Genomic DNA, 11,133 nt, shown 5'->3' on the forward strand with positions numbered 1-11,133 from the left:
TCAGGTCACAGTTCACCCTTGAACTGGATCATTTTAGGAGCTCTATGAGAGCTCACTCACTCATAATCCCAAGATTTTCAATAGCACTGCGATGACACATTGTATATGTTGTTGGGGTTAGGTTTTGAGAATGTAAAATGACTTCCCCACTGCTGTCCATCAGATGGCATGGTTGAATAGCAAGGTCAAAGGCACTTGTTAAGCATTGCCACTGGTTTTGGAGTTTCTCATTTTAGACTCAACCGGAATCGATTTTGTGTTAGGGTATCTCGAGTCAGAATTTAAGGGCTGGGGTCGCTCATCACATGATTTCAGGGTGGCTTTTAGGTTTGCCTGTCGGGTAGGTGAGCAGAAAGTTCCCAATCCTCCCTACTCTCATTTGGCAAGCTAGAAGGTGGAACAGGTGTGGGGTTGTGTGTAAGTGAAGGAATGTAGAGCCGAACGAAGAGCCTTTCTAAAGAACATACATAAAGTGCAAGAGAGAAAATGTTTTATTTACATTTTCATTTTAGCAAAGTTGGAGCTTGATTCACACTCCACACCCACTACGGTTGCAGGGAAGACCCATCGTGCTGCAAATACATAAAGCACATTCATCAAAATGACAACACTTGCGATACATTTCACAAACGCAATGCAAATACATAAAGCACATTCATCAAAATGACAACACAACCCGGTGCAAATTCAGAAAACACATGCAACTTCAAAAATGCTTCAAATCCATTCCCAACACAACAGAAGTGCTGTTTCCAGAGGACACAGAGGCGATTGGACTTCAATGAGACCAGCGGGAAGCAACAACAACCAAGTGAAAAGTACGTTTTTAGGTTACCATGGTTTTATCATGGCTGGCTATTCGTGCTATACATTCTAGCGTATTTATTTATGCTAGGTTGTACATATCGCAGCCTTACAAACGCTGATATAAATCCCATTTAACACAATTCAGGTTCTGTCTAAATACCTGCCTACTATTTTACAGAATAGTATTCAATCTAAAGAGATGCTGCATAATACAACTCTGGTTTCTGGATAAATACCTACAATTAAGAGTGTTTTGTATGTATCTATAAGCATTACACTTCAGATAAGATAAGAACAAGATAGTTGGCCAGCATAACCAATGACCAAACTGGTTGCCCAGTATAATCAGATTGAGATTTGACCAGTATGACCCAACTGCTCAATCATACTGGTTGAATAGCTTGGTCAAGTTGTTTATGCTGCTGGACCTGCTGTCCAGTTGGAAATTGTGGCTAAACCATCAAACCTGAAACAAAACGTAGCTTTTGCTAGTCTACCAGTTTAATCAGATGATTTAATAGCATAAAGTACATCTATTGCCTGGATGTCCAGCTTTTCAACTATCTTGACCATCATTGACCAGATTAGATCATCTGACACCAGAAAATTATCTAGATTTTGTAGCTAGGGCTGTAGCATGCCTATTACGGAGGTCCACAGTTTATCATAGATATATACAGATCTATTCTAACAGTGCAAAAGTAATGATAGAAAAGTAATAACAATTTAGGTATTTAAAAAAAACCATTAGAATTCATGAAACAGAATGTCCCCACAATCTGCACATCCTAAAGGCATCACCTGTTCATTGCAGCATGTTTGGTCAGCGCACTCTCATATTAAATGCTACATACACTTACAGAGCATTATATTTCCATTTTCTTCTGTTTTCAGCTCATATTGTTTTGTCCTTTCTGTTGTTTCAGATACTAGAGTATACTACTTGCTCAAAGACTAAAGCTAACAGTATGTGTGTGAAAAATAGGTGGTGTTGAGGTAACTAAAAGAATGTTTACAGGAAAAGAGGCTTAACTAAACTTTAATTTTACTAAATCTAGGCCTATATTCTTAAAGCTTCTCAAAGCATGAGTGCTAACCTAAGGTGATATTTTTGTCTCATCTACAACACTGACAAACAAATCCTAGATAAGCATTGAGAAGCTTTATGTACATGCACCCCAATTAAAGCATAATTAAATGCTTATTGTAAAATTATTAATGAAAATTGTGACAACATTTAAGGCTCCAGGTCGTAAGAGGAAATGTGATAAAAACCACAAATCAAGTGGAATGGTGGAAATGAAGTCAGACAGCGACAAACCAAAACAGTTCAATGATATACAGTGTATTGTACAATAGACAGTATGATATTTATATATTTATATATATATATATATATATATATATATATATATATATATATATATATATATATAAGAGACAGTGTAACACTGGATTATAACGTCAGGAGTGACACAGGCCAAAATAACTCACTAAACCTAAACAGACAAAAGAAAAATACACATACAACTACACTACGTGGAAAACACAGAGCAAACCCACCCCCCAAACAAAATGGCAGTCACTTCCTACTTACCAGTGAAACACAACAAAGGGAACAAAGTGGAACATATACAAATACACAACGGCAAAAACAAACTGCTAGTGCAAAGTCAACATGGGAAGCAAAGTCATACACTAAGCCAACCATCAACACTGCTAACAAACAACTCAAGAGAACATCTCTCTCTTCCTCTAGCTTCTTCCCTCTTTTATTTCTCCTCAGGGTGGGCAGAGTCTTGTCTCCTGATTTTCTGCAAACATGAAACTCTGTAATGGAATCTAGAAGTGGATCTAGAATGGAACACACACACACACACACACACACACACACATTTACATTTACGGCATTTAGCAGACGCTCTTATCCAGAGCAACTTACAAAAGTGCTTTGTCATTTACTCATAGAATATATCCAAGTACAGTACAGTAGTTTAGAATCAGACATACCAATGAACTAGAATACTGTAGAATACAGGGATGAATGCTAATAACTAGAAGTACAAAATACATAAGGTCTATCTTAAACAATGATAAGTGCTATAAACAATAAGTGCTAGAGTTTGTTAAACAACATAAACAATACCCTACAAAAAGTATTAATTTAGTCAGTCAATATGGGAGCAGTGTCAGTTGTCCTTTAAATATTCTGCAAATAGATGGGTCTTCAGTCTGCATTTGAAGACTGCAAGGGACTCTGCTGTCCGGACAGGAAGTGGGAGTTCATGCCACCATCTTGGAGCCAAGACAGAAAATAGTCTCGATGCTTGTCATCCATGAGACCTGAAGCAAGGTATTTCAAGCCGAGCCGTACTTGAGGTTCGAATTACTCGAGGTATAGATTGGGCTTTGACCATTGACCTCATGTATGAAGGGGCTGGTCGATTTTTGGCTTTGTAGGCAAGCATCAAGGTTTTAAATCTGATGCGTGCAGCTACAGGAAGCCAGTGAAGAAAGCGCAGCAGTGGCGTAATGTGTGAACTTCGGAAGATTGAAGACCAGTCGTGCTGCTGCATTCTGGACAACTTGTAGAGCTTTGATGGCTCTTAGAGGAAGACCAGCAAGTAGCAAGTTGCAGTAGTCTGGCTTTGAGATCACAAGAGACTGCACAAGCACCTGGGTAGCTTCCTGTGAGAGAAAGGGTCGAATCCATCATATGTTACAAAGGAGGAATCTCCAAGACCGGGTTAGATTAGAAACGAGTTCAAAACGACAACTGGTTGTCCAAAGTTACGCCCAGGCTACAGGCAGCTTCGAATGGTGATACTAGGGAGTTCTCAAAGGAAACAGTGAGGTCATGGTAAGGGTTGGGAGTACCTGGGATGAACAGAAGCTCGGTTTTACTGGGGTTGAGCTTCAAGTGGTGGGCTATCATCCATGACGCAATGTCAGTCAAACATGCTGAGATACATCTGGAGACCTGCATGTCAGAGGGTGGAAAAGAAAGAAATAATTGAGTGTTATCAGCATAGCAGTGGTAGGAGAAACCATGAGAAGATGTTACATCACCAAGATAATGAGTATACAAAGAGAAGAGAAGGGGGCCTAATACTGAGCCTTGTGGAACACCAGTGGAGAGTCTACATGGTTTGGATGTGGATCCTCTCCATGTCACCTGTGCCGGTTTGTAGCCAGACTGGTTGGGATCATGCAGCTGGTTCTGGGTGAAAAAAAGAATTGATTATAAACTGCTTTAAAGGGCTTTTGAGAGAAAAGAGAGAAGTGATACCAGTCTGTAGTTGGTAACACTGAAGCTGTCAAGTGTGGCCTTCTTGAGGATTGGTACCACCCTGGCGGTTTTGAATGCAGTAGGCACGCATCCAGAAGATAAGGAGTTGTTGATGATGAAAGAGATGAAAGGAAGCAGATCTCTTGCGATTGTCTGGAACAGAGGATCCAGCAGACATGTAGTCAGATTGCAGGAAGTGAGGAGTTGAAGAATTTAATCTGAGGAAAGAGGAGAAAAATAGGTCAGAGAGTTGGATGTTGGGGAATATATGTTGGTTGGAAGAGTGGGCACAGAGGAAAAGGACTGGCGGATTGCTGCAACCTTCTCCTCAAAGAAGGTGATAAAATCCTCCAGAGTAAGAGTAAGAGGAAGGAGGGGGAGGGGGAGGATTAAGGAGAGAAGAAAAAATAGTGAAGAGCTTGCGTGGATCAGATGCTGATGATTTGAAATTCTCTCTGTAGTAGGATGACTTTGCAGATGTTACTTCCAGTGAGAACTTGGAAAGGAGAGACTTGTATGAGCTGAGGTCTGAATCTACGTGAGATTTCCTCCACCGCCTCTCTGCAGTCCTTCGTTCTCTCCTGTGGCAGCGAAGTGTTTCTGTTAGCCAGGGGGCAGGTGGGGAGGACTTAGCAAGTCTAGAGGAGAGAGGGCACAGAAGATTCATTAACGAGGAGAGTGTAGAAATGAAAGAATTTGTAACTGTATCCAAAGAGAGAGAAGACAGAGAGTCAGGGTGAGGAAGGGTGGACAAAACAGTAGAAGTAAGGGAAGAGGGAGTTATGGAGTGCAGATTGTGATGGAGGAAGGAGGAACATGTTGGAGAGGACAGGATGGAAAGAGAAGGAAGGGAGAGAGAGAAGGATAGAAAGTGATGGTCCGAGAGGTGGAGGGGGGTGACTGATGTCCGATGTTGTGGTGGTACAGGTGAAGATCAGGTCCAGAACATTGGCCGCTTTGTGGGTCGGAGGAGAGTGGTTGAGGGTGAGGTCAAATGCTGTCAACAGTGGAAGCTTGTCTTATGGATACACACACACACACACACACACACACACCAAACGAACACAGGACACAACAATTGAAAAAAATATGCTTTTTTCTCTTATGGTTAGTGTTTTTCAGTAATACTCACACGAATGCTTTATTGTCCAAGACAGGAGAGATTATGCTCTCCTGTCAGTCAAGAAATGCAAAGTAAACATTCACTGAGCCTCCTAAAGCTAGGTTGCCTTCATATTACTGGGCTTTCCAGAAAAAAGATTGATTAATACTTTGGTTCCACAGCCAATATAATTTATATATATAAAGTAGAAAGCATATGTAGATTTTTCATATGTGCTTTTACTTTGTTTAAAAAAGAAGGACGATAGGTTAAAAAGATAAAATATTGTGCAGTAACCATAACTCTATTAACACGGTCACTCAGGGTTAACACAGTTCGCCACACAGGGGCGACGTCTGCGTTGAAATACCTTTAAATATAATTGACTTGAATATCAGTTGTCCTTCACTCTGGCAATGGTCATTTTCATGTGTCTTACTTGTCCGTTTTATGCTTATTCATATCCCCCAAAAGTCTGTTTAGACAAGCGGTACGTTTAAGCTCTTTCGTATCTTTACGCACCGCATGTCTTGTCTTAAACTGGTTGTTTTTCCACAGCCAATAGTTTGACGCTTTATCGTGGACGTTGAGCCAAAGCCATCATTTAGGGCCAGCCGACGTTTATCTGTCTAAAACGGTATCTGGAGAGAGAGTCTAGCTAACTGGAATATGTCCACTCTTTTGAAGAAAAATCATGGACAACAAGAAGATGGAAACAGATGGCGGAAAAGAAATCATATCTGCTTATATACACGCAGTGTCCCCGATAATAAAAAAAAATGTCAACGTGAAACAACAAGTAGTTAAATGCAATAATTCAGATGGGCAGAGATGAACACCACCACTGGAGAAACATGAGGGTCGTGGCTGACAGAAACTCCACCAGTTAAATTAATAAAAACAACAAAAGTATTAAGTAAGTACCGATATTAAATCACTGTTAGAAATGTAACTGTTCGGGCAACCAATGGAGCGCAATGAGTTTCCTAGTTGTACCTGGTTTTGTGATCGCTAATGGCGAACGTTTTCTGCTAGCTAGCTATTTCTAGTAGCTCGCTAGTTAGCTCTATATTAGCTAGCAAAAGTCAATCTATACCATCAAACCTGTACGTTTAAGCAACACCACATAAGTAGCCATCTATATCACTATAAATGGCACCTTTCCAAAGAATGAAACAAAGTAGCTAATTAATCTTCGCTATCTTGTTAATAGCGACATAATTGTATGGAAATGCAGAGTTTCAGTAGCTAGTTGGCGCTATAGCTTGCTAGCTACGAAGCCGCCGTCTTAGGATGTCAAACCCAGACTTGCTAGTGGGATGCTTTTTCCAGAGCACCATGTCACAAGGCCAAAATGATGATAACCAAGTGGCTCGGTGAACAAAACATTGACATTTTTGGTCCATGGCCAGGAAACTCCCCAGATCTTAGTCCCATTGAGAACCTGTGGTCTCTCCTCAAAAGTGCAGGGGACATGTAGAGTATGTCAACAGTACAATCCCAAACCTGCAATTAAGGTGGCACCCGGTAAGTATCCGTTGTCATTAACACCAGGGGAAGAGATAGTAATTGACTACACAGACATGGTGGACTCAGCACAGGGGTACACGTACGTGGCCAAAATCTGTGCACAGACAAAATTAAATTTGGTTGACACCTTCCCTTTGGCATTAATGCAAATGAGATGTTCAGTAAATGCAACAACTGGTTTTACCCCTTTTGAATTGCAGACAGGTCGAGGACTTCCAGGACCCCAGGGACCCTTAACAATAAATGAGAAAACAAAGACATCTCACACACACATCATACTTTAATGAATTGCAAAGTATCGTTTCAGCTTTCTCCACGCAGGAGGGGGACCGGACAGGGAGCAGACAAACCCAGACGATACCCGTTAGGGACTGGGTGCTGCTGAGAGTCATCAAGAGAAAATGGAGTGAGCCGAGGTGGACAGGTCCATTCCAGGTGACAGAAAGAACCAGCCACGCCGTACGCCTGAAGGGTAAAGGGGAAACGTGGTTTCATCTGAGCCAGTGCGCCGCCGCAGAGTCACCGCAGAGGAGTCTGCAAGAGACAGCGAGGGACCTTGCTGAAACATCACCTAACTCATGAGTGTCATTTTACTGGTAGCTTTAGGGGTCCACCTTAAGACTCAGGTGTCCATTACATGGTATAGTAAACTATGGTTAGAAAAGCATGTTTAAATGACGGTGGGAGTGATTTATCACACTGTAACCTGACTTAACCTACACATGTATTCCCACCTTTGTGTTCCTCAGCATCCATTCATATTTCAAATAAAAATGATGACACCCCTCTATGGGTTCATAATATTTCTTTATAGCAATTCATCAAAAGCTAATATCAGTTCCACATATCACAACAGAAAACAGATCTCCAAACAAATCTTGGTGTAAACTACCATATGAAAATTTACTGGGTCCCTTTGCTTTCGTGTCTACCTACACTTGATACAGCATGATTAGGATCTCAGAGAGCGTTACAGTTAGTAATGGAACTACAGGAGCCACAGGAAGTATGCTATTATTGGAGTGAGAGAGAGGGCAGGAGAGAGAGAGAGAATGTGAAAGAGAAATGGGACAGCACAGGACGCTTGCAGTCTGGAGAGATGGGAACAGAAACTAGCCAAAGGAAAAAATATGTAATAATACTTTTGGCATAGCAGGAATCACACTCTGATATGCCACTGGAAAAAAGATTTTTAAAAGGCATTAAAAGGGATAAAAGGCTCTTGGATATGATACATGGACTATACATCATACATTTTGCACATCTCTTATTATGTATGTGTCTGTATAAGAAAAGATGATTAAAAGACTAAATGAATAAAAAAGATGATTAAATACAGGCTGAGTTTGTAATAATAACAATGCTTGCTAGGATTAGCAATACAAAGACAAATAATCTGGAGAAATGCAAACATTCTAGGGAAACTGGACCAATAAGAATATGGACCTCATTAATCTGGATGGAGTAAAAATAACCACGTCTATCGCTAATCACAAAATGGAATGCATTATTCCATACTGATTATAAATGTGCATTTAACCTTCATTTTGCTGTCCAGGAAGCCATCTGAACCTTGACAACCTGCATATGGAATATGCATTAAGATTATGAAAAAAAAAAGACTTAAATAGCCTGAGGAATGGGTGAATATAGGTCCTTGAGTGGTCCAAACACAGTTTTGAGAAAGGAAAGCATGTTGCTGGAAACCATTTCTGGCATAATAATAATAAAAAAAAACAATCATTTTAATGAAGAGGGAAATTGCATTTGTTCCAGGGTATGTGCTGTCTGTACTCTCTGGACAACTGAAGAGCAACTGACAAAAACATTCTCTTCCCAGCTGCTGCATCCATGTATAAAATATTAAGGCCAGCAGACTTAAAATGACATGTTTCTCAATATGGACATGTGTAAAAGAGCTGTAATAAAAGAACTGCATCTTTCATCGAATTTTGCTGTGGTATATTCTGTTCAATTAGAAGGATTTAGTTAAACCACTCTGGTTTTTTTGTCCCCTGCCACCAACATCCCTTGCTGTGGGGGAGTGGCTGGTGTGGAGAAGCATGACGAAGCATTGTTTACTTTGAATCATGTGTCCAGAGTTACACATCACTTCACCCAGCATATTTTTTTAAATTGCAAAAAATTGTAGGGGGAATTGTGATGTTCATGGTAACGTAGAGTGTGCTTCACACTGCATATTAGAAAATTACTGCACCTTTTTTTGTCCTGTATCATATGACTTGCTATGTGGGGTGTGTGTGTGTGTGTGTGTGTGTGTGTGTGTGTGTGTGTGTGTGTGTGTGTGTGTGTGTGTGTGTGTGTGTGTGTGAGTGAGTGTGTGAGTGAGTGAGTGTGTGAGAGAGAGATTTATCATAGTCTGGCTCCACATGAATAAGTACATAAAGGCTAAATTACTGTGCTGGAAAATGGAATCAGTCCACCAACATTTTAATTGCTTTAATATAGAAGACAATATGAACATCAAAAAATTCTGATTATTTGAGTGCTTTGTATCCTCAGAAATAATTGCACATAAAGCACAGTTTAATCAGTCTAGTGGTTAACAAATCTTGCTACCAAATGATGCCAAGTTACCTCTTACTTTTATTCACTTTAAATGTGGCCTGGTACAAAAGAGGGTAAGAGATTGTGAAGTTGAACTGACCTGAGAATGGTTATCTCTGTTCTAGCTGTACTCTGCTGTGATCACCTTTTCTTTCCAGAGGTCAGTTAGCTGAATGAAGCTTGGTTTGAATGAATTTCATTGGGCAACTGTGCTTATGACTGCAAGGAGCACTGTAGGGCATCCCAGGTGACAAATATCTGGAAATCAGCAGTGAATAATGAAATGCTTAGGTAAGACTGGTCATCACTGCAAAGAACACCAGACATGGCATGAAATGTCTTCCAAATTTGGATCTACTGACAAATTGGTTTCTTAGCTGCAATATTCAGAATTTCTTCTTGCTTTCTGGGCTTAAGGAGGATGCAGTGGCCACTGTTTGTCATCCATTTCCAAATGCTTTTTGGGACTATGCACTAGTATGAAAGCATGCATTAAAGCTTGAATGTATGATTTCCTCAACCTGGGCTTTCTTGAAAGCTATAACAATGAATGATGCAACATTGCACAGCCAGTGCTATGGCTTCTCCTGTTTCCAAGGCAACAGCTTACAATGCACATGGTGGTCATGCACCACCTTACATGAGTCCTAAAAATAAAAGCACTACAAAAGGCTGCAGACCCCCAGTGTAGCCTTGCGTCTGCTGTGCTCATTAAAGTCTATGAAACCTTGTTTGATCAGGACCAATAGTAATTTTTCATCAGCTTACACTAATGGTCTTTGTAATGATGAGCGTTAATGATTAGAGGGGGTATCTCCCTCAATTATAGAGTGGATGAACTCTTGTTATGCAATTGATTAATTGACAGAGGTGCTGCAAGTTCAGGAGCCTCTCAGTTGGAAAGGTGTAGGAAATACTGCAGTCAGCAAAGTATCAGCAAGCACTTAGAGTGCCAGAGAGTCTAAGAATAGAAGCTGTTTTTTTCTTGGCCTTCTGTTTTTCAGTGTGGCAGCATCGCTGAAAGGTCAAGATGTTGTTTTAGCACACAGAACCACCTTTGAGTAACACAAGACAAAGAACGTGTCTTTTCTGAGAAGCGTGTAAAGAGAAAGCAATCACTTGCTAAAGCCTGCCCAAAAAACAATAGCATCGATCAGGGCTCTGCTCTGCTTCAGACAGGACTAGGGGAAAATGCTCTGACAGATGTGGTGATCATAGAGGGGAGACAATTGCATAACTATAAAGCAGTTAATGGATTGAATATTTAAATTACTGCTTTCATGTGCAAGTGGGTCCACCCAAAGTAGCTGATTAAAGCTTTTGGTGGACCTACGGTCTTTCCATTGTCTCTGCATAGCCATGAAAGCCACTAACCATTCACATTATATAAAATGATTCTTGGGAAGTTGAAGGTTCTGGGTGGTTGTATTTCTACAAGCCTTATTAAGTGTCACTATAAAATATCACAGGAGAAATGCTGATGAAATGCCAGGATCAGATTTAGCCTTGGCCTAAATGAACCAATCTTGTCATGGCATATTTGTTGTCATGTTGTGGCAAATCTTGGCCTAAATGTGTCTGCTAAACATTAAGGCTATATATCCAAAATCTGGGCAAGCAGCCAGATCTCTCTACATCTCTCTCTTGCGATCTCTCTCTCATACAAAACACATGTACACATGCATTCTATCACTGGCTGTTTCATAAACCCCCAGACAGTTTCTATCCTCTTACAGGTCAATTCGGAAGCATCTCCAGCAGAATATCAAGAAAGAGGTTGAATGAGACTCCAGGTACACTCTGTCACTTCCAGCGCAATCACATATTTTTTATGACT

Source organism: Electrophorus electricus, unplaced genomic scaffold, assembly GCF_041902795.1.
Source record: "Electrophorus electricus isolate QZ-2024a unplaced genomic scaffold, ASM4190279v1 Scaffold27, whole genome shotgun sequence".
In the NCBI taxonomy this organism is placed as follows: domain Eukaryota; kingdom Metazoa; phylum Chordata; class Actinopteri; order Gymnotiformes; family Gymnotidae; genus Electrophorus; species Electrophorus electricus.